We start from the raw sequence: 27,683 nt of genomic DNA on the forward strand, positions 1-27,683 counted from the left end.
TAACATCTCATTAGATATAATAAACAATGAATTAACAACATTAAATGAGATCGTTAACTTAAAGGTTTCAAAACAACACTTACATGTAACGACTAACGGTGACTTAACGACTCAGTTAAAATGTATATACATGTAGTGTATTAAGATGTATTAATACACTTTTGAAAGACTTCATGACACATATCAAAGTACTTCTACTTAACAAAAATGCTTACAATTACATTCTCGTTCATTTTCATCAATAATTCTACTCGTATGCACCCGTATTCGTACTCGTACAATACCCAACTTTTAGATGTATTTACTATTGGTATATACACTTCAATGATAAGCTCTTAGCAGCCTTAATGAGTCACCTAAACATGTGGGAGCCATCATTTGGCAACTAGCATAAATGATTACACAAAATTACAAAAATATGATAAATCATTCATGAATTATTTACAAGAAAACAAACTTACATATCCTTTATATCTAATCCATATAGCACGACCCAAAAAACATACAAACACCTTCACTCTTCAATTTTCTTCATATAATTGATCTCTCTCAAGTTCTATCTTCAAGTTATAAATGTTCTTCATAAATTCTATAAGTTCTAGTTTCATAAAATCAAGAATACTTTCAAGTTTGCAAGTCTACTTCAAAGCTTCCTAATCCATTCTGAGTAATCATCTAAGATCAAGAAACCTTTGTTATTTACAGCATGTTATCTCTCTAATTTAAGGTATTACTCATATTCAAACTTTGATTCGATTTCTATAAGTATAAACTATCTTAATTCGAGTAGAAATCTTACTTGAACTTGTTTTCTTGTCATGATTCTACTTCAAGAACTCTCAAGCCATCTAAGATTCTTTGAAGCTAGATCACTTTTTGTCACTTCCAGTAGGTTTACCTACTAAACTTGAGGTATTAATGATGTTCATATCATCATTAGATTCATATATATATATATATATATATATATATATATATATATATATATATATATATATATATATATATATATATATATAACTATCTTATTCGAAGACTTGAACTTGTAATCACTAGAACATAGTTTAGTTAATTCTAAACTTGTTCGCAAACAAAGTTAATCCTTCTAACTTAACTTTTAAAATCAACTAAACACATGTTCTATATTTATATGATATGCTAACTTAATGATTTAAAACCTGGAAACACGAAGAACACCATAAAACTGGATATACGCCGTCGTAGTAAAACCGGGGGCTGTTTTGGTTTGGATAATTAAAAACTATGATAAACTTTGATTTTAAAGTCTATTCTTCTGGAAAAATAATTTTTCTTATGAACATGAAACTATATCCAAAAATCATGGTTAAACTCAAAGTGAAAGTATGTTTTTCAAAATGGTTATCTAGAGGTCGTTCTTTCGACTGAAATGACTACCTCATACAAAAATGACTTATAACTTGTATTTCTGTCTATAAACTTATACTTTTTTGTTTAGTTTCATAAATTTCAGTTCATTATGAAACCATAGCAACTTGATTGACTAAAAACGGGTTTAAAACGACGAAGTTATGGGTAAAACAAAATTGGTTAAAAATGGTTAATTTGACTACGGGATGATTTTACAAAAATCTATACTAACCATATCCTAACTAACTTATATTGTATTGTACATGTATTCTAACATATATTATATAATCTTGATAGACCATAGACATGTATACAATGTTTTGACATATCATATCGACGTCATATATATATATATATATATATATATATATATATATATATATATATATATATATATATATATATATATATATATATATATATTTGGAACAACCATAGACACTCTATATGCAGTAATGATTGAGTTAGCTATACAGGGTTGAGGTTGATTCCAAAATAATATATATATATATATATATACTTTGAGTTGTGATCGAGTCTGAGACTTGTATACACTGGATCGTGGATTGATTCGAGAAATTATATTGATTTATTTATGTATTACTAACTGTTAACTAATTGTGGACTACTAACGTTGGACTATTAACTTAATAAATTTAAATCGTTAAAACATAATAAAATACATTGTGAATATATTTCAATCATACTTTGATATATATGTTTATATTTATTATAGGTTCGTGAATCGACCAGTGGCCAAGTCTTATTTTCCGACGAAGTGAAAATACGTGAAAGTGAGTTATAGTCCCACTTTTAAAATCTATTATTTTTGGGATGAGAATACATGCAGTTTTATAAATGTTTTATAAAATAGACACAAGTAATCGAAATTACATTCTATGTTGAATTATCGAACCGAATATGCCCCTTTTTAGCTTGGTAGCCTAAGAATTGGTGTTTATGATAATTGCCACCAATTGACGCGAATCCTAAAGATAGATCTATTTGGGCCAACAAGCCTCATCCGAGTTACGGATGCTTTAGTACTTCGATTTGTCATATCCGATGAGAGTCCCGGAATGATGGGGATATTCTATATGCATCCTGTTAAGGTCAGTTACCAGGTTTTCATCATATGAATGATTTTTATGCAGATTGCTATTATGCATGCATGTTGTTTATGAGAAATGGAAATATGAATTCTTGTGATCTATTATTACGATTTGATAAATATATAGCTTAAACCTATAACTCACCAACATTTTTGTTGACGTTTAAAGCATGTTTATTCTCAGGTGATTATTAAGAGCTTTCGCTGTTGCATGCTAAATAAAGACAGGAATTGGAGTCTGCATGCTTGTAAAATATTGTTTTAAAAACTGCATTCGGAGACTTAAGTTGATGTGAAATATTATTGTAAACCATTATGAAATGGTCGTGTGTAAACGCTATATTTTAGATTATCATTAGTTGATAATCTTCGTGATACTTTTAAACCTTTATCGATAAAATAAAGTGTATGGTTTGTTTTAAAATCGAATGCAGTCTTTGAAAAACGTCTCATATAGAGGTCAAAACCTCGCAAAGAAATCAATTAATATGAAACGTTTATAATCGATATGAACGGGACATTTCATCGTTCATCTCCTTCAACTTCAACTTGTTTTCACTCTTAATCGCCACAAACTTTTTTCTCTTCCTTTTTATCAAACTAACATCCTCCTCTGTCGCTTCATCATCATCACCATCATTAACATTACTTCCTCCTTGAGCTTCACCAGTTTCTCTTTGATTATCACATTCACCTTCCTCCTCATCAGTAACTTCGTAGTTAGAGTCGAAATCGTCGTTTCTCCATGTATTACCAGCCGGAGATCTATAATTCTCCTTAATTAGATGGCAAACAAGCTTTCTCTTAAAATCGGGTTTCAAATCTTCATTTCTTGTTTCCTCCATTCTCCGAAAATTTATCGGATTCATTGGTTTAAGGTGAATAATAACCTCTTCAAGGTTTGGTAGATCTGGTGCAGCGTCATTTATAATTAATTAAAGAAAACAGGCATATATGAGATATCTCTGTGTAGAACTGAACAGATTCGCTTTGAAGTAATAGAAGAAGAATCCTGAGAAATCATACGGAGCCCTTAGAATAAGTGCAACAAACATACTCTGCACTTTCTCATTCAGCTTATCAAAACCAGCTTTATGTCCACTCAAGCAGTGCATTATCACATGAGCAAGATATCGAAACTGTAGAGGCAGAAGAGTCTTCATCGGCTCAGACTTACCAGCAATGTAACCAGAATAGGCACATCTCTTGGAGGAACTGTGGATTCTTTCTAGATTGATTGTCATGTGGGAGCAGTTCTCATCATTGAAGCCCAAAATGTTCCATATCACGGTCTTAGAAACAATGATCTCATGTCCTTAAACAGTACTAAATATCTTAGTCTCATTTTCCGATTCATCAAGTGCTGCATTTCTCCAGAATTCCCTTTTATGGCTGTAGTATGCCGTGCATGGAGTAGAGATAGCAGTATGTATCCTTGATCGCTGGAAAAAAGCCACAATCTCTTTGAAGTGATCACCTCTCTCGAGAGTAGTGTCATAGAGGGCGACTTGATTGTTGAGCTCACCTTTCTCTAGAATAATCTCTTGTTGAGCAGGTGGGTTAACAAGATTCACTTGAGGATTTGCTTGCTCCCCCTGTCCTTCTAGGTTAACAATCGGAACATTGACTTGTTGTTAAGCCATTGGTAATATCTTATCAAACTGAAACATTAACAGAAATGTTAGAGATATAAACCAATTATCATAAATCATCAAAGCATTTGCAACAAAGTGTCATAAACTTGTTAAATAGGACAAACCGTGCGAGTGATACTGTCACACGTGCGGCTGAGTGATCAGCCGTGCGAGTAACGTAGTCACTCGTGCCACTGTTGACACGTTTGAGTAGTAATATGGTTTCAGACAAGGTACACGGTTGAGGCAACATTTATAAGCCAGTGAATTAACCATGTGGTGACTCGTGCGGGTAAGCACACGTGTCAGCTCAGTCAAACGAGTGAGTAGCCAAATGAAATCAAACGAGTGGGCTCATTGGTTCACACAGTTGATCCTCAACCGCGTACTAACTCGTGCGAGTCATGTCCCACGCGTGCGAGTGATGTCACTCGTGCATGTCTGATGAAACCGATATTAAATGCAATATTTACATCAATGGTATTACATGTTTGTGCATTTTAGGGGTCGATTTACATCACGATAGAAATATTAGGTATCGTTTAACTCAAAACAATAGCAAATAAACGTCAAAACACACTGCAATTTAACAAAATTCAACTTATAAACCCCTAGGGTTTTGACACATTCAAACAACGAATTAACCTACTAAAACTTGATGAAATTGTACCTATTTGGTGGCGGCGAGGTCGGCTTAATGTGCTTAACAAACGCTGCGGTGGAAAACTCGATTGGTGAAGATCAATTTTAGAGAGAGAAAATGAAGTGGGTGCACAAATGTGAGCTCCTATGCTCAGCACCCTCTATTTATACTCTCGTGCTCAACCGTACGATTGAGCATACGGTTCACCATTAACCACGCGTCTCATAGTGTCACTCATGCGTTTGACCCAGATGTCTTAGAACAATTCTAGAACAATGTCATCCGTACGGTTAACCTCACTCGTGTGGTTACTAGTACGGTTCACACATCAATCGTGCGAATGAGCCACTTAGTCAATTTCAAATTTTCACTAACTTAAGATTTCGACTCGTTTGGCAATCTTAGAGCTAACTAGCACTTTCAAATTGAGTCATAAATCACTAAACCATCAAGAAATGATCATTAACACTTAGGGAGATCAAAAATCCTAACCAAAATGAGGTTATTACTCTAAACATTCAGTTTCACATGAGTAAGTCCTACAGTGTAATGTCATCTTCAGTTCACTAATACCTTAAATCATTAAAGTCCTTCAAACAATCACAAGCTCTACACACTTCTATCTCATGGATTTTGAGGCCAAAAATATCGTGATCTTAACAAGGTTCTTTCAGATGTTATTGTGCATTCAGAGGATAATCAGAAAACAAAAGAACGAATAAAATCTTTATAAATTTTATGAAATATAATGTCATGCAACTAAAAATACGCAGAGAACAGACATTCTATCATGAAATGCAATAACATTTAAAACCAAAATCTTTTTATTGTTTTTACAGTTTTTAATGCAAACTATTTAACAAACAGATAAGCAAGACATACAAATCCACATTCTTTTTGTGAGCAAGATGATTAACAATTTTAAAAATGGATTAGAACTGACATATTGAATCAACTTCTATTGTTTATTCCTAATTATTCAGTCGACGTGTCATTACCCGTCCTAATCCATCTGGACGAATACGTTACATTTGGTTACATCGCGAGGTACTTGACCTCTAAATGATACATTTTACAAACATTGCATTCGTTTTTAAAAGACAAACTTTCTTTACATCAAAAATTGACGGCATGCATACCATTTCATAATATATTCAACTATAATTGACTTAGTAATAATCTTGATGAATTCAATGACTCGAATGCAACGTCTTTTGAAATATGTCATGAATGACTCCAAGTAATATCTCTAAAATGAGCAAATGCACATCGAAAGATTTCTTTCAAACCTGAGAATAAACATGCTTTAAAGTGTCAACCAAAAGGTTGGTGAGTTCATTAGTTTATCATAATCAATAAAATTCATCATTTTGATAGACCAAAAGATTTAAATACAGTACACCTATCTCATGTACGAAACCATTATTTATAATGCTTAGCAGAGTAGGTTCGTATCATTTTCTCCCCCGTAGGTTGCCTCGCGATTTTTTTTATAACCGTACACATATCTCGTGCACAAAACTAATACACATAACCTGTGTATAAAAATTATTCTCTCGATACATAACATTCACTTTGCTTTCATAGCTTGGCTTGGTAACCGACCTTAACATATAATGCGCATCAATAATATCCCCAAAATAGAACATCTCGTTTGTATAATATATAAACTTCGAAGTACTAAACACCACGCCCACTAGCTCTTACATCTAGTGAACATTCTGGGTGGGGGTGTTAAACCCGGTAGCTACCTTTAGAATTCACGTGAATTAGGCCCATACCCGATTCTAATTCTTAGGTTACCAAGCAATAATAATCATGGAAAAATATTCACATCAATTGCAATTATCAAGTCCACATAATTCAATAATAATCCACAGAACTTCTTTCTTCATAATAATTCATTCGAGGAATGTTTTGCTTGTGTCATATCGCGTCAAACATTTATAAAAGCATTTCATATATTCTCATTTCAAAAATATATCTCAAAGCATTTAGTAAAACAGTTATAAAAACGGCGCTTGTATTCTCAGTCGCAAAAATGTAAAGAGTATAAGGGAATCAAATGAACTCACAATACTGTATTTTGTAGTAAAAATACATATGACGACTTTGAACAACTAAACAATGCAGGGTTGACCTCGGATTCACGAAACTATATCAATTGTATTTCTATTAAAACAAATAATAGAAATATCATAATTTCATTTATTAATATATTATTTATATATATTTTGTAGTTATATAAGATTTATACTAGATTCCATGTAAGTACATATACATTATTTTATATCTTAAATTATAGGTTATATATATATTTACTTTGTATATATATATATATATATATATATATATATATATATATATATATTTTAAAGTGATTGAAATCTATTCATTTAATTATATTAATATATCCATCTTTATATACCTAATTGTTTAGTGTTATATTTAAAAATCAATAGTTTGTTATGTATAAGTATTTATATAAATAATATTATTAGGTTTGATTTATATATATAGTTATGTGAAATATTTTTATAGTATAGGTAATAAGTATATTTTATGTACAAAATAGTTATCTGTTTTAAAAGATAGTTTTGATAATAATAATGAATTACTAATAATAATAATAATAACTTTAATAATAATAATAATAATACTAGTAATGATATTGTTAATACTAATACTTTTAATAATAATATTATAAATATTATTAATAATGGTAATATTAAAAATCATATTACATAATAATAATACTTATATTAATAACAATAATTTTAAAATGACACTAATATAAATAAAATATAGTAAATTTCATTATTTTCATAATAATAAAAATGATAATATTCATAATCATCATAATAATAATAATACTTATATTAGTAGTAAAATGGTAAGTTATATTTTAAATAATAATCTTAGTAATAATAATACTAATAATAGTAACAATAATAATAATAACACTAATCACAATAACAATAACAATTTATAATAACAATAATTATAATAATAATCATAATTGTAACTAGGGTTTTGTTAGTAATAATAATAAGTGGTAACTAATACTTGTATTAATAATAACAATAATAAAAATAATAATAATATCTAATATTCATAATACATAATAATAACAATACTAATAATAATAATAATAATAATAATAATTATATTAATATTAATAATAATAATAATAATAATAATAATAATAATAAAAATAATAATAATAATAATAATAATAATAATAATAATAATGAGAATAAAAATAATAATAGAAATTAAAATAGAAGTGTATACCCTTGTACAAGCTTTTCTAAAACAAATTGTCTCGGACGAGGCTCGAACTCGTGACCCCTCGCTAAACCGAATCTTCTCTAAACCATTGGACCATTTCTGATTTTCTATTTATATCTCAAACCTAAAATATTTTAACTCGTATTATTGCTATCCTTCTTCTTCTTCTAAACTCTCATCGGCAGAACCCACAAACCATTTTACTAATGTATTAACGATTTGGTTTTAGGTTTAGAACATGATACAGAAATGATTAATAAGAGTTTAAATCGATTAAAAAGAAAAAAAAATATAAAAAGAAAGAACACAGAACTGATGTTCGCGTAAGTTGAAAAAAAATAATCAACTTTGATTTCGAGTTCGTTTTAGATAAAAGTTACAACATGAAAAAGATTGTATAACACTCATAGAAACTTTATCAACCATCAATTGACTCAAAATTATCAATACAATTACTAATTTTCCTATGAACATAAAGTTGAATTTTTAGAAAATTTACCTTTGACTCACAAATTCGAACACGATATAACGAATTGAGGTTTGAGATTTTGCAGATAGTTCAAATGAGTGATTCCTAACGCTTCTGCATTTATATATTTTGCATTTGATTCGAAATTAAACTTTTTGTAAAAAAAACTCAAGAACAGAGGAAATAAACGGGTTTAATTTAATTAATTTCTGTATTATTCTTTAACAATTACAGTTACCATCGATAGTTAACGAATATGAGGGTATCAATTCAACTTTTGGAGCAGTGAACAGAATTGTTATCTAGCATTGATGGTCGACAACAAATCACAGGAAAACAGAAACAAAGATATTAAGGAATCAGATTAAAAAAAAATGCGTATATATATCTATACCTATATAATATAATCAGTCTTAATATTTGTATTTATCTGTTTTTAGGAATTATCTGCATTTATATATATATGTATGTATATCTGAATTTATAATATCAGCATATATTTGTATTTACATTTTAATTAATCTTATTCCCTAATAAATATAACAATAAATAATAATAATAATACCCTTAATATTATAAATAATAATAACAATAATATTATTATTAGTGTTAATGGTAATAATAACTATAAAAATTTATGACAATAATATTAATAATAATAATAATACTAATTATAATAATACTAATTATAATAATATAACAAAACAATTGTATCAAATTTCATATTTATATATTTTACATAATAATAATAACACTGATATTTATATTAAATATCTATTCTAATAATAGTAATGAGAGTAATAATATTATTAGTACAGATAACAAATTTAATATATTAAATTTCATACCCATATATTATCTCTAATAGTATAACTAATACTGATATTAATTATTAGTATTAATATTAGTATTAATAATAATGATTAAAGTAATAATAATCTTATTATAACAACTATATTTTCATTTGTTAATAATATATTATTAATTATGTAATATTTAATAATCATATAATATATTATATAGTAACTTTTATTGATTCTTTATTATTTAATTTTATATATATTATAATATATATAATAATTATACATAGATCTCATATGTCATTATACATAGATTCATTTTAAATTACAACATAATTATTTTATCACTTATCTTACCTTTTTGATTCACATGTTTAATCATATGTTATTATTTTAAATTATCATATATACTTACATTTATGTATACGTATATATATATATATATATATATATATATATATATATATATATATATATATATATATATATATATATATATATATATATATATATATATATATATATATATATATATATATATATATATATATATTTAATTACATATTTATTTACAAATAAATTGTTCGTGAATCCTCAGAAATAGTCAAAGGGCAAATGCGTTAATGAAAAATAGTTCAAATATTTTGAGACTCGGTTAAATAGACTTTACTTATCATGTCGGAATCATTAAAAGATTAAGTTTAAATTTGGTCAAAAATTGCCGGGTCATCACAGTACCTACCCGTTAAAGAAATTTCGTCCCGAAATTTGAGTGAGGTCGTCATGGCTAATAATAAGAATATTTTCATGACGAATATGGTTTGGAAAAATGAAGTTTTATCACCGTTGAATAATATGTATAAGACAACTCGATAACTCGAAGCGTACGAATGAAGCTATCACTAAATAGTGAAATAATGAAGTAGAAATTCGTCTTATCTTTTGACGTAGTCACTGTTGAATTTAGAAAATAAGGTTCGCCTTAACTTTTGTCGTTGTCTCGGTTGAATTCCGGAATTCAATGGATTAAATGAAAATCTTTATAATCTAAAAGATGTGATTCTTCGGGATTTAAGGAAATTAAGATCTCTATAATTAAATATGATGATCTGCCTTGATATATCCCTTATAAATTAAACTTTTTTCATTCCATTATTTTCACCATTCCTATAGTTTCTTTCTTAGTTCATACATCCAAAAGATTGTGAAAATGCTTAATCCAGTTCTAATCCTTGATATTTTTCTAATTATCATTTCTGTCATCGTTCTTTTCAATCTTCCACAAAAAAATCTGTTTACTTTTACTATTTCCTTGGGGTGATACTATTCTTAATTCTACCGTGTCTTTATATTGCTATACGTATTAATATCCACGGTTTGTAATTTCTGCGCTGTTGTTGGATTTTATATCTTTCATTATATTTCGATGTCCTTGCTTCTGTCTCCTATAATCATTGTCATCCACAGTTAATGCTCTCTCCTATTTGCTGCGATTTATACCCCCTTTCTATTTTGGAGCTTCATGCTTTTGTTTTCTTTTCGCAAGTAATGGTCCAGAATTCGTAGGTATGGAGTTTCGATTTATCATAATATATAGAGAGTAGAAAGGAAAGGTAGTAGTATGATTTGATTTATCAAATTACCAGAATATCCGAAAAAGATAGAACTATCAGGAAGATATGTTCTCGATATGTTTGGAGATTAGGTAGAATATAAGAGTCGTGTAATATGGCACATGATGACGTTATGATCTGTGAATCATCACATTCCATTAGAAACTCAGCATGACTTACTGTAATATATTCACGTTGATCAAGTGTCATTATATTATACTAACTCATGCTTCAGTTCCCAACACTACTTCAAAAACATTCATATTTTGATTCGAATTTTTCAGGATTTAGAAACTAAAGCAGTTTCTTTTATGATGTAATGCAGATAGCGCGAAGAGATAAATTATATCAGACGAGAATATTTATGAAGATATCTTCGGAAATATTGAGGATATTTATAATGAAAGATACAATGATATCTTAGAATTTCTAGTATCGATGGATGATGATGAAGATTTGTTCGTAAAAGTGTAGAGTCGGGAGCAAGGTATACGTTAATGACTTCAAGAGATACTGAATCATTTAGATTCCTTGAAAGCAGGTTTATTCTTTGTGATTTGTCCACAGCCTCCTTCATGGTTTGTTCAATCCGTTTTTCAGTTACAAATTTTCTTTTTAGCTTTTCCAACACACTATTCTTTATCATCAAACTTCCAACGATTAAGGTCATTTACAGTTGTCTACAGTTTCTGCTGCTTCATTCAGCATTTTTCAATATTTTTAGTATTAATTTGCAGACTAGGTGCTTTTTAGAATTTCAGAATGGAAGATCATCATTTTAAGAGATAAATGTTATATGTATACATATAACTGTTGATATAGTAACGCTGCGAGATTCAAAATACTGATTCCTGATTCTCAGTAATTGGTATGACAATTCTCGTTACAAGATGCGGATGAGTATATGATAGGGTTTATTCGAATGAAAAGTCGAAGTTGTCTTGCTGAAGCTGTGACAAAATTTGCTATTTTGAAAAAGAATTGCAATATTATTTTCGATAATAACAATGCCAAAGGAGCTATCACAGATACGTGTTAAACGTTTACTCAGGTTCTGAGTGTTTTCAGGTGCATAACTATATGCATAAATCTTTCCTTCCGTAGATCAAGTGCGATTGATTCATCCTCTCGATTGAGGTGGTTTCAAGAATCATGAAAGGTTTGAACGCAGATTGTAATCGTCAAAATACAAATGAGATTTAAGATGAAATCAAGTGGCAAACTTGAAGAAATGTTTAGTTTCATTTGTTATAATCAATATTTTAATTCATTTTAATTGTCCAATGTTAGTTATTCACAATTAGTAGTCCATAGTTAGTAATTCAATAATTCATATGTAGTTTAATATATAATTTTCGAATTAATTAATACGTGTCGTGACCCATTATATACATGTCTCAGACTCGATCACAACTCAAAGTATATATATTATTGTAGAATTAACCTCAACCCTGTATAGCTAACTCGAACATTATCGCATATAGAGTTTCTATGGTTATTCCAAATAATATATATAGATGACGTCGATATGATATGTCAAAACTTTGTATATGTGTCCCGATATTTAAATGTGTAAATAATAGTATTTAAATGACGATAATTAAGTGCGTAAAATAAATAACAGAAATTAAATGACGATAAATAAAATTGCGAGAATTAAAATTGCGATAAATAAATTGCGAAAAATAAATGTAATAAGGAATTAATAGTTAGCTAGGTACAGTTAGCTAGGATTTTGTTAGCGTGGATTCTTAATAAAATTTCTCATATTTAATTTGTTTGTTTCTAATAAATTTTATTTTGTCAAATGTTTTCTTCATTATGCCACTTGTTGGATTCTGATAGATTAAAATCCAAATATGAAATTTGAATGAAAATGGTTATTCTACTGTGAATGGATACGTATATATGTGGATGTAAGTAGGATAGTAAATGGCTGTTGAAGCAGATTCGAAGAATGTACAGTGTAACTTATTAATGTGAAATTTAAATATTCCTCGGGTATTACCTATCCGTTAAAATATTTTTACCATTAACAGTTTGCACAAAAGAATTTTTAATTACAATCTTTATGAAAACATATATACATATATATTTTCTTCATATGTAATCATGGATTTAATGAGTTAATATGATATTAATCTCATTTGGTTTACCGTCAGAACTAGAATACATAATCTCTAAAACATTAGAGATTACATAATCGCCATGAAGAACGAAGATAATTGATGTAGAACGATACGTAGAATGATGATTATGCTCGAGGTACATAATGAGATGTCGAGGCATGGATTGTTGATTGTACTGGTGCTGTTTATTGATGGTACTGTTGGTGTTGATAATGTTGCTGAAGCTGGTAAATTTTGAACCATATTCTCCAAATTGATTATTCGAGCGCGAAGTTCGTTGACTTCATATATTATTCTGGGATGATTGTCGGTCGGAACGAGCGAATGAATAAGGTTAAGAATTTTAGATAAAATATAATCGTGGCGAGATACTCTGGAAATGAGTGTGAAAATGGTGTTTCGAATGGGTTCGCCGGTAAGTGCTTCAGGTTCTTCGCCAAGAGGTGAATTCGGTTGGTGGAAAGGATCGCCTTATTCGCGTCTCCATTGATTAAGTCGACTACGAACCCATCCCCAATTCTTCTAGAATTGATGATGACTAACTGGTTGATCCATTCCGGTTACACTGCTTTCCGAGCTCAGGTAGAAATCCATGTCGGAATAGCTGTCGGAATAACTATCGGAATAGCTATCGGAATCTGAGGGACTCGAACTAGTTGAGGGATTCATCACGTACGACCAGATGAAGAATTTTTGATAAGAAATAGATTATAGGATGTAGATTAGTACCCTGCAATACATAATTTACATATGCATACATAATACTAAAATTCCATAAGTTACGGAGGAATCTACAGAATCTGGCAAGCAAAGGTAACAATAACAGATATGCTAAGATATGAATTAGTAGATACGCTAAGATATGAATTTTGTCTATACATTATTCATGCAATCATTGCAGTATGATGTGTCTAGACTAAGAATGATAAGCAGATAATTTTTTAAGGATCATAAACAAATGAGTTCCGACTAGAAATGATAAGCAAAACTTTTGACATGCAGACCAGGTTCAAGTCCAGACTTATTAATGTATCCTAACATCTACTAGGCTGAAGTCCAGACTCATTAATGCATCCTAACAACTACGAGTTAGACACACTAATGCAAGACCTGGTTCACTACGACCACCGCTCTGATACCAACTGTCGTTACCCGTCCTAATCCATTTGGACGAATACGTTACATTTGGTTACATCCCGAGGTACTTGACCTCTAAATGATACATTTTACAAACATTGCATTCGTTTTTAAAATATAAACTTTCTTTACATCGAAAATTGACGGCATGCATACCATTTCATAATATATTCAACTATAATTGACTTAGTAATAATCTTGATGAATTCAACGACTCGAATACAACGTCTTTTGAAATATGTCATGAATGACTCCAAGTAATATCTCTAAAATGAGCAAATGCACATCGGAAGATTTCTTTCAAACCTGAGAATAAACATGCTTTAAAGTGTCAACCAAAAGGTTGGTGAGTTCATTAGTTTATCATAATCAATAAAATTCATCATTTTGATAGACCACAAGATTCAAATACAGTACACCTATCTCGTGTACGAAACCATTTTTCATAATGCTTAGCAGAGTAGGTTCGTATCCTTTTCTCCCCCGTAGGTTGCCTCGCGATTTTTTTTATAACCGTACACATATCTCATACACAAAACTAATACACATAACCTGTGTATAAAAATCATTCTCTCGATACATAACATTCACTTTGCATTCATAGCTTGGCTTGCTAACCGACCTTAACATATAATGCGCATCAATAATATCCCCAAAATAGAACATCTCGTTTGTATAATATATAAACTTTGAAGTACTAAACACCACGCCCACTAGCTCTTCCGTCTAGTGAACATTCTGGGTGGGGGTGTTAAACCCGGTAGCTACCTTTAGGATTCGCGTGAATTAGGGACATACTAGATTCTAATTCTTAGGTTACCAAGCAATAATAATCAGGGGAAAATATTCACATCAATTGGCGGCAATTATCATGTCCACATAATTCAATAATAATCCACAGAACTTCTGTCTGCATAATAATTCATTCGAGGAATGTTTTGCTTGTGTCATATCACGTCAAACATTTATAAAAGCATTTCATGTATTCTCATTTCAAAAATATATCTCAAAGCATTTAGTAAAACAGTTATAAAAACTGTGCATGTATTCTCAGTCCCAAAAATGTAAAAAGTAAAAGGGAATCAAATGAACTCACAATACTGTATTTTGTAATAAAAATACATATAACGACTTTGAACAACTGAACAATGCAGGGTTGACCTCGGATTCACGAACCTATATCAATTGTATTTCTATTAAAACATATAATAGAAATATCATAATTTCATTTATTAATATATATTATTTATATATATTTTGTAGTTATATAAGATTTATACTAGATTCCATTTAAGTACATATACATTATTATATATCTTAAATTATAGGTTATATATATTTACTTTATATATATATATATATATATATATATATATATATATATATATATATATATATATATATATTTAAAGTGGTTGATATCTATTCATTTAATTTTATTAATATATTCATCTTTATATACATAATTGTTTAGTGTTATATTTAAAAAGCAATAGTTTGTTATGTATAAGTATTTATATAAATAATATTATTAGGTTTGATTTATATATATAGTTATGTGAAATATTTTTATAGTATAGGTAATAAGTATATTTTATGTACAAAATAGTTATCTGTTTTAAAAGATAGTTTTGATAATAATAATGAATTACTAATAATAATAATAATAACTTTAATAATAATAATACTAGTAATCATATTGTTAATACTAATAATTTTAATAATAATATTATAAATCTTATTAATAATGGTATTATTAATAATCATATTACTTAATAATAATACTTATATTAATAACAATAATTTTAAAATGATACTAATATAAATAAAATATAGTAAATTTCATTATTTTCATAATAAAAAAAATGATAATATTCATAATCATAATAATAATAATAATAATAATAATAATAATAATAATAATAATAATAATTATTATTATTATTATTATTATTATATTAGTAGTAAAATGGTAAGTTATATTTTAAATGATAATCTTAGTAATAATAATGCTAATAATTGTAACAATAATAATAATAACACTAATCACAATAACAATAACAATTTATAATAACAATAATTAAAATAATAATCCTAATTGTAATTAGGGTTTTGTTAGTAATAATAATAAGTGGTAACTAATACTTGTATTAATAATAACAATAATAATAATAATAATAATAATAATAATAATAATAATAATAATAATAATAATAATAATAATAATAATAATAATAATAATAATAATAATAATAATAATAATAATAATAATAATAATAATAATAATAATAATAATAATAATAATAATAATAATAATAATAGAAATTAAAATAGAAGTGTATACCTTTTTACAAGCTTTTCTAAAACAAATTGTCCCAGACGAGGCTCGAACCCGTGACCCCTCGCTAACCCGAATCTTCTCTAAACCATTGGACCATTTCTGATTTTCTGTTTATATCTCAAACCCAAAATATTTTAACCCATATTATTGTTATCCTTCTTCTTCTTCTTCTAAACTCTCATCGACAGAACCCACAAACCATTTTACTAATGTATTAACAATTTGGTTTTAGGTTTAGAACATGATACAGAAATGATTAGTAAGAGTTTAAATCGATTGAAAAGAAAAAAAATATAAAAAGAAAGAACACAGAACTGCTGTTAGCGTAAGTTTAAAAAAAAATAATCAACTTTGATTTCGAGTTCGTTTTAGATAAAAGTTACATAATGAAAAAGATTGTATAACACTCATAGAAACTTTATCAACCATCAATTGACTCAAAATTATCAATACGATTACTAATTTTCCTATGAACACAAAGTTGACTTTTTAGAAAATTACCTTTGACTCACAAATTCGAACACGATATAACGAATTGAGGTTTGAGATTTTACAGATAGTTCAAATGAGTGATTCCTAATTTAACGCCCTTAAACGATGAATTTTTTTTTTTTTTTTTTTAGATCCCACTATTGGATCCCATCATCCCACTATGGGATCAGGTTCTGATTAGATTTCTTGAAACTCACCTTTGATCCCATTCCGGGATCAAGCCCTGAGATGGTAGTTTTCAACCAAATTAATACTTGTGACCCGTTTGACTATCAACGCATAACAATTCCGTTCCAACCTGTTTTAACAACATAACACATAAACAAACTTAATTTAAACAGTTTCTTACATCGTCAAACATTACGAAAATCTTTTAATCATGATGCAACGTGTTTACACATCTTAAATATAACATTTGGTCCCAAAACATAAAAGAAACATAATTTTCAAATACAGAACACTTGGCGTTGATAAGCGGTATCATTAGAGCTAGATTCAAAATAGGGACTTGCACTACCACTTACTAAAACCTAAAGCTCCGCTATCCTCACATAGTCTCCTTACCTTCACGGTGTCCGTTTGTTCCTATAAAACATAAAACAACATGGGGGTAAGCTTTAATGCTTAGTGAGTTATAGGCAAATAATATAACATCTGACATTGGGCACAATCATTTCATCACTTAGTCTTTCCAACCCAAATGGTTGCTTTCTTACTTTTGGATCCGACTCCTTTCCTTACCATAGACATAACTTACTAAGGTCAATCCTAGTAATTATGTCTAAGCTAACATAACCATAGGCATACACATATGCCTAAGCTACCTTAATCACATTGCATACATACATACATACACACCCAAGGTGTTTAAGCTAAGTCATACCCTGGACAAGATCATTAAGCAAGCTTAGTGACCTTGCCTAAGCTAATCATCAACCATAGATAAAATTATTAGGCTCGCCTAATAATTCTATCTAAGTTATCCACTTAGCGCACTTAGTCGTTGTCCTCTTGCACGGATGCAATCCGAAAACACTAAGTCACCCTTGACCCACCCAATTTACCCCCTATAAACTCACCTTGATTAAACGAGATTCCTTGATCACTTGGAGCTCCTTTGCCTTGATTAGCACCTATACATGAGCTAATCTCATCAATAACATAACTCAACAAAATCACAACTATCAAAGGCTTTCAACACTTTCATACATTTACACATTGACTTAATCCCCTTTTTACTCCAACATTTACATGAACATTACATACATAACTTGTTTAACTTATCTTTTCACTTTTCCAATATAACAACATTACCATACTAACATTATTTCCTTAATTACACAATTTCTCTAGTTCATCTCTTACAAACATGACTTGCAATTCTTTCAAGCATTTCATGAAACATCAAATGTGCATAAACCCATTTCAACTACTAACAACCTTAAAATCATCATGCATCCAAATACCATTACTTATAACAATATCAACAATTCACACATAAACTTTCTTCTTTACAAATTAACTAAATTTCATAAACATCCTCATTGAGGCATTTCATCAAACACCTTGTGTGCATGACTTGATTCTAGATTATAAGTAACACCAAATTCATCATATTCACAACATATACTCAAAATGCAAGTACATACATGAACTTACTCCAATATCAATTACAAATTCGTTTTTAATCATACATGTGTGCACATTCTCAACATACAACAACTTTTAAGCTTTAGATTCATCTAAAACACCCAATTCTAGTGATACTTAGATATAAAAGTTCATACCTTGTCTTTAGGGATTTAAGAACCCTAATTGTGCACAATGATTAGTGCACACTAGATTACTCTAATTTCTACTTGCATGTCTAAAATCCTTCCAATTGAGGATTTCTTCTTTTCTTCTTGTTTGAGTCGACACACACAAGCACACACTAGGTTTCTGTATTTTTATTTGTAACTGATAGAGATTTTCCAGCATTTTAACTTTTTTATTGATTTAACTTTGCCTTATTTGCACTTTCTACCCTCCCTACCAAAACCATAATATGGGAGGTCCTTAAATCTAACTTTACATCACTAGTCCCTTCCAACTTAACTAACAAACTTTAAATATTATCCATTTTTTTAATACAAAATCATACCAACAATATAAATATCCACAATAAATTACATAAAATAATAACTTAAATAATTGGGATGTTACAACTCTCCCCCCGTTGGATTGTTCGCGTCCTCGCGAACCACTCTTGGTGCAATGATGGATAATACTTCATAAGCCATTCTTCGGGTTCCCACGTACATTCGGAACCCTTTCTAAATTGCCATAACACTTTCAGTAATGTCAACGACTTATTTCTTAATTGCTTAACCTTTTGATCCAAAATCTTTATTGGCTTTTCCACATACCTTAACTTATCATCAACCTCAATCTCATTTAATGGAACATATGTTAATTCATCCGCCAAACACTTTCTCAATTTTGACACGTAAAACGTGTCATGTATGTTACTTAACTCATCGGGCAAGGCCAAACGATAAGCTACCTTCCTGACTCTCGCAACTATCTCAAATGGTCCCACAAACCTTGGACCCAATTTTCCCCTTTTTCTAAAATGAATTATACCCTTCCACGGGGAAACTTTAAGCATTACCTTATCACCTACTTGAAATTCTATCGGCTTCCTTCTTTTATCCACATATGACTTTTGTCGATCTTGTGCCGCTTTCATTCTTTCACGATTTTGGTCTATCATTTCGGTTGTTTGTTGCACAACTTCCGTGCTTCCTAATTCCCTTTGACCTACTTCGCCCCAGCATATTGGGGTTCTACACCTCCTCCCATACAACATCTCATAAGGCGCCATTCTGATGGTAGAATGATAACTATTATTGTAAAAAAATTCAACTAAAGGTAGATGAGTATCCCAACTACCACCAAAATCAATGACGCACACCCTTAACATATCCTCAAGAGTGTGGATAGTTCGCTCACTTTGACCATCCGTTTGTGGGTGAAACGCGGTACTTACATGCAACTTGGTGCCCATCTCTTCTTGAAACTTTGTCCAATATCGTGAGGTAAATCGGGTGTCACGGTCTGAAATAATGGAAACCGGCACTCCATGCCTTGCAACAACCTCCTTCATATATAATTTAGACATTACTTCCGACGATGAAGCTTCTCTTATTGCCAAAAATAATGCACTCTTAGTCAATCTATCAACAATAACCCAAATGGCGTCATGTTGCCGAGAGGTCTTAGGCAACTTAGTCACTAAATCCATAGTGATATCCTCCCATTTCCATACCGATACTGTAGTGACCCGAACTTTTCCATGTTTATATATATTAATTGAGATTGATATTTACATGATTAAATGTTTCCAACATGTTAAGCAATCAAACTTGTTAAGACTTGATTAATTGAAATATGTTTCATATAGACAATTGACCACCCAAGTTGATCAGTGATTCACGAACGTTAAAACTTGTAAAAACTATATGATGACATATATATGGATATGTATATATAGTTAACATGATACTATGATAAGAAAACATATCATAAAGTATATTAACAATGAACTACATATGTAAAAACAAGACTACTAACTTAATGATTTTTAAACGAGACATATATGTAACGATTATCGTTGTAAAGACATTTAATGTATATATATCATATTAAGAGATATTCATACATGATAATATCATGATAATATAATAATTTAAAATCTCATTTGATATTATAAACATTGGGTTAACAACATTTAACAAGATCGTTAACCTAAAGGTTTCAAAACAACACTTACATGTAACGACTAACGATGACTTAACGACTCAGTTAAAATGTATATACATGTAGTGTTTTAATATGTATTTATACACTTTTGAAAGACTTCAATACACTTATCAAAATACTTCTACTTAACAAAAATGCTTACAATTACATCCTCGTTCAGTTTCATCAACAATTCTACTCGTATGCACCCGTATTCGTACTCGTACAATACACAACTTTTAGATGTATGTACTATTGGTATATACACTCCAATGATCAGCTCTTAGCAGCCCATGTGAGTCACCTAACACATGTGGGAACCATCATTTGGCAACTAGCATGAAATATCTCATAAAATTACAAAAATATGAGTAATCATTCATGACTTATTTACATGAAAACAAAATTACATATCCTTTATATCTAATCCATACATCAACGACCAAAAACACCTACAAACACTTTCATTCTTCAATTTTCTTCATCTAATTGATCTCTCTCAAGTCCTATCTTCAAGTTCTAAGTGTTCTTCATAAATTCCAAAAGTTCTAGTTTCATAAAATCAAGAATACTTTCAAGTTTGCTAGCTCACTTCCAATCTTGTAAGGTGATCATCCAACCTCAAGAAATCTTTGTTTCTTACAGTAGGTTATCATTCTAATACAAGGTAATAATCATATTCAAACTTTGGTTCAATTTCTATAACTATAACAATCTTATTTCAAGTGATGATCTTACTTGAACTTGTTTTCGTGTCATGATTCTGCTTCAAGAACTTCGAGCCATCCAAGGATCCATTGAAGCTAGATCCATTTTTCTCTTTTCCAGTAGGTTTATCCAAGGAAATTAAGGTAGTAATGATGTTCATAACATCATTCGATTCATACATATAAAGCTATCTTATTCGAAGGTTTAAACTTGTAATCACTAGAACATAGTTTAGTTAATTCTAAACTTGTTCGCAAACAAAAGTTAATCCTTCTAACTTGACTTTTAAAATCAACTAAACACATGTTCTATATCTATATGATATGCTAACTTAATGATTTAAAACCTGGAAACACGAAAAACACCGTAAAACCGGATTTACGCCGTCGTAGTAACACCGCGGGCTGTTTTGGGTTAGTTAATTAAAAACTATGATAAACTTTGATTTAAAAGTTGTTATTCTGAGAAAATGATTTTTATTATGAACATGAAACTATATCCAAAAATTATGGTTAAACTCAAAGTGGAAGTATGTTTTCTAAAATGGTCATCTAGACGTCGTTCTTTCGACTGAAATGACTACCTTTACAAAAACGACTTGTAACTTATTTTTCTGACTATAAACCTATACTTTTCTGTTTAGATTCATAAAATAGAGTTCAATATAAAACCATAGCAATTTGATTCACTCAAAACGGATTTAAAATGAAGAAGTTATGGGTAAAACAAGATTGGATAATTTTTCTCATTTTAGCTACGTGAAAATTGGTAACAAATCTATTCCAACCATAACTTAATCAACTTGTATTGTATATTATGTAATCTTGAGATACCATAGACACGTATACAATGTTTCGACCTATCATGTCGACACATCTATATATATTTCGAAACAACCATAGACACTCTATTTGTGAATGTTGGAGTTAGCTATACAGGGTTGAGGTTGATTCCAAAATATATATAGTTTGAGTTGTGATCAATACTGAGATACGTATACACTGGGTCGTGGATTGATTCAAGATAATATTTATCAATTTATTTCTGTACATCTAACTGTGGACAACTAGTTGTAGGTTACTAACGAGGACAGCTGACTTAATAAACTTAAAACATCAAAATATATTAAAAGTGTTGTAAATATATTTTGAACATACTTTGATATATATGTATATATTGTTATAGGTTCGTGAATCAACCAGTGGCCAAGTCTTACTTCCCGACGAAGTAAAAATCTGTGAAAGTGAGTTATAGTCCCACTTTTAAAATCTAATATTTTTGGGATGAGAATACATGCAGGTTTTATAAATGATTTACAAAATAGACACAAGTACGTGAAACTACATTCTATGGTTGAATTATCGAAATCGAATATGCCCCTTTTTATTAAGTCTGGTAATCTAAGAATTAGAGAACAGACACCCTAATTGACGCGAATCCTAAAGATAGATCTATTGGGCCTAACAAACCCCATCCAAAGTACCGGATGCTTTAGTACTTCGAAATTTATATCATATCCGAAGGGTGTCCCGGAATGATGGGGATATTCTTATATATGCATCTTGTTATTGTCGGTTACCAGGTGTTCACCATATGAATGATTTTTATCTCTATGTATGGGATGTGTATTGAAATATGAAATCTTGTGGTTTATTGTTACGATTTGATATATATAGGTTAAACCTATAACTCACCAACATTTTTGTTGACGTTTTAAGCATGTTTATTCTCAGGTGATTATTAAGAGCTTCCGCTGTCGCATACTTAAATAAGGACGAGATTTGGAGTCCATGCTTGTATGATATTGTGTAAAAACTGCATTCAAGAAACTTATTTTGTTGTAACATATTTGTATTGTAAACCATTATGTAATGGTCGTGTGTAAACAGGATATTTTAGATTATCATTATTTGATAATCTACGTAAAGCTTTTTAAACCTTTATTGATGAAATAAAGGTTATGGTTTGTTTTAAAATGAATGCAGTCTTTGAAAAACGTCTCATATAGAGGTCAAAACCTCGCAACGAAATCAATTAATATGGAACGTTTTTAATCAATAAGAACGAGACATTTCAGTTGTTATCCGAGCGTTGGTCTTAGAGAACCAGAAAATTTGCATTAGTGTGTCTTATCGAGTTTGTTAGGATGCATTAGTGAGTCTGGACTTCGACCGTGTTTTCTTTAAAAATGATTGCTTAACATTTTTGTTGGAAACTATATATTTTTAACATATGAATATTATGTGATATATTAATCTCTTAACGTGTTTGATATTATGTGATAGATGTCTACCTCTAGAACAAGTCCCATTGACTCACCTAATAATAATGAAGAGTCAAATGTAAATTGGAATGATTTGTGGACTGATTCACAAGTTCCCGAAGAGGAACCGGAAGAAGAGTCGGAACCGGAAGAAGAATCGGAACCGGAAGAAGAATCGGAACCGGATAAAGAAATAGAACCGGTGGGGGAAATAATAAAACGGTTAAGTAAAAGAAAATCCTTAACCAACCGACCAAAGTTAATTATGGTCAATGGTGTTTCCGCCAAGGAAGCAAAATATTGGGAGGATTACCAATTCTCCGATGAATCGGATTCCGACGAGAATTTCGATGATGTTATAGAAATTACCCCAACTGAATTTAAAAAGGCAAAAGAAAATAATAAGGGAAAGGGCATAAAAATAGAGAAATTTAATTCCAACCCCGATGAACTTTATATGTATCGTCAACCCCCGAAGTCCTTAAGTTGTAACAATGACCCGGGAACCTCTAAACCACCAGGTTTTTCTAAACCAATGTGGACAACGACGACTCGTATTAGGGGAACATCATATATCCCTAGAAACTTGGCAAAACGAACCAAAACCGAAGAAGAAGAAACGAGCGAGTCGGAATAAGATAGTTGTATTCGTGTGGTGTAATATATGTAATATAGTGTTCTTATGCTTTATGATATATGTAAAAATTGCTTGTATTAATAAGTATTTTTTTATGAATCTAACTCTTGTCTATTTTACAGTTTAAAAACACAAAATGGATAGACAACCCAATATTTTAAGAGACCTACCCGGAGACATGATTGATGAAATCTTGTCTAGAGTCGGACAGAATTCTTCGGCACAACTATTTAAGGCGAGATCAGTTTGTAAGACATTCGAAGAACGTTCCAAGAATGTCTTGGTTTATAAGAGACTTTCGTTTGAAAGATGGGGGATATCACATTGGGAAACCCATAAGTTACGATGTGTTTACTTTGACGCATATATTGCGGGGAACCCAAATGCTATTTTACGCAACGGGTTAAGAAATTATTTTGACTCAATATATCCGAATATTGGACTTCGTGATTTAGAAAAAGCGGCTAACATGCAACATAAAGAAGCATGTTATGCTTACGGATTAGTAATGTTCGCTTCTCACCAAAGTGAGAACAAGAACATCGGGCTACAACTATTAAACAAAACGTTTCCACAAGTGACGGAGTCGGTAATTGGGGTAAGAAATGAGGTTTTTAGATTATTACGGGACTGTTGGACATTACGTAACCCTCGTCCCTTTGATGACGTTACAACACGCTGTCTTATCAACGGCCATAACGGTTATGTTGCACAAGACCAAGGATGGGAAGTAGTCCTAGTAAAACCAGAATGCATGACTTGTTTCTGGACGTATGAATTACGTGTCTTTATTGTCTTTGCTGAACGACTTGTGTACTAGCTAGAATTGTCTTCACAACTATCTTGTATCAAAGTTATTGTGTGCTATATTTCATGCTTTATGTAAAATAAGCGGTATTGTAAGTTTGTAAAATATTGTATAAAAGTTTGAACGCGAAATATTATTATAATCAGTTTTTCATATAGAATTGTAGTAGTTGAATTGTATATTAGCTACTAAGTATGAACTTAACGGGTAGGTACTACCCGAATTTAAACTTATAAAACGCTAATATGAAGAAAAAGCTTTTATAAATGAGTTCATATTATGCTACGAAATACTATTAACTACTCTTAATATTCTGTATGATTAACTTGTTCCATTTGACTATTTTGAAGGAAATGGCACCGACTACTCGACACACCGTGAATATGAATGAAGAGGAATTCCGTACTTTTCTAGCTTCAAACATAGCCGCAGTACAGGCTGCGCTACATACCAACAATAACCTTGGATCTGGCAGTACAGGAAATCGTGTAGGATGCACCTACAAAGAATTCACTGCCTGCAAACCTTTGGAATTTGATGGAACCGAAGGACCGATCGGATTGAAACGGTGGACCGAGAAGGTTGAATCGGTGTTTGCCATAAGTAAGTGTACTGAAGAGGACAAAGTGAAGTACGCTACGCATACCTTCACAGGTTCTGCGTTAACATGGTGGAATACCTATCTAGAGCAAGTGGGACAAGAGGAAGCGTACGCACTACCGTGGTCAGCATTCAAGCACTTGATGAACGAGAAGTACCGTCCCAGAACCGAGGTCAATAAGCTCAAGACAGAACTTAGAGGGTTACGAACCCAAGGATTTGATATTACCACGTACGAAAGACGATTCACAGAATTGTGCCTATTGTGTCCGGGAGCATTCGAAGATGAGGAAGAGAAGATCGACGCGTTTGTGAAAGGATTACCGGAAAGAATCCAAGAAGATATAAGTTCACACGAGCCCGCCTCCATACAACAGGCATGTAAAATGGCTCACAAACTAGTGAACCAGATTGAAGAAAGAATTAAAGAACAGACTGCTGAAGAGGCCAATGTGAAGCAAGTCAAAAGAAAGTGGGAGGAAAACGGTGATAAGAATCACCAATACAACAACAACAGCAATTACAACAATAATCGCAACAATTATCCCAACAATCGCAACATCAATCGCAACTACAACAAACGGCCCAACAACAACAACAACAACAACAGCAACTACAACAATCATCCCAACAACAATAATAACCGCAACAACAACAACAATCAGAAGCAGCTATGCCAAAGGTGTGAAAAGAATCACTCGGGGTTCTGCACCAAATTTTGCAACAAGTGTAAAAGAAATGGTCATAGCGCGGCGAAGTGTGAGGTCTACGGACCAGGGGTTAATAGAACGAAAGGAACAAATGGTGTCGGAACGAGTAATGGCGGAGCAAGTAGTGTCGGAGCAAGTTATGACAATGTTGTTTGTTATAAATGTGGAAAACCAGGCCACATTATTAGAAATTGCCCGAACCAGGAGAACACGAATGGACAAGGCCGTGGAAGAGTTTTCAATATTAATGCGGTAGAGGCACAGGAAGACCCGGAGCTTGTTACAGGTACGTTTCTTATTGACAATAAATCTGCTTACGTTTTATTTGATTCGGGTGCGGATAGAAGCTATATGAGTAGAGATTTTTGTGCTAAATTAAGTTGTCCATTGACGCCTTTGGATAGTAAATTTTTACTCGAATTAGCAAATGGTAAATTAATTTCAGCAGATAATATATGTCGGAATCGAGAAATTAAACTGGTTAGCGAAACATTTAAGATTGATTTGATACCAGTAGAGTTAGGGAGTTTTGATGTGATAATCGGTATGGACTGGTTGAAAGAAGTGAAAGCGGAGATCGTTTGTTACAAAAATGCAATTCGCATTATACGAGAAAAAGGAAAACCCTTAATGGTGTACGGAGAAAAGGGCAACACGAAGCTACATCTTATTAGTAATTTGAAGGCACAAAAACTAATAAGAAAAGGTTGCTATGCTGTTCTAGCACACGTCGAGAAAGTACAAACTGAAGAAAAGAGCATCAATGATGTTCCCATTGCAAAAGAATTTCCCGATGTATTTCCGAAAAAATTACAGGGATTACCCCCACATCGATCCGTTGAATTTCAAATAGATCTTGTACCAGGAGCTGCACCAATAGCTCGTGCTCCTTACAGACTCGCACCCAGCGAGATGAAAGAACTGCAAAGCCAATTACAAGAACTTTTAGAGCGTGGTTTTATTCGACCAAGCACATCACCGTGGGGAGCTCCTGTTTTGTTTGTCAAGAAGAAAGATGGTACATTCAGGTTGTGTATCGACTACCGAGAGTTGAACAAACTTACCATCAAGAACCGCTACCCACTACCGAGAATCGACGACTTATTTGATCAACTACAAGGCTCG

Source organism: Rutidosis leptorrhynchoides, chromosome 9 (genome assembly GCF_046630445.1).
Source record: "Rutidosis leptorrhynchoides isolate AG116_Rl617_1_P2 chromosome 9, CSIRO_AGI_Rlap_v1, whole genome shotgun sequence".
NCBI classification, from domain to species: Eukaryota; Viridiplantae; Streptophyta; class Magnoliopsida; order Asterales; family Asteraceae; genus Rutidosis; species Rutidosis leptorrhynchoides.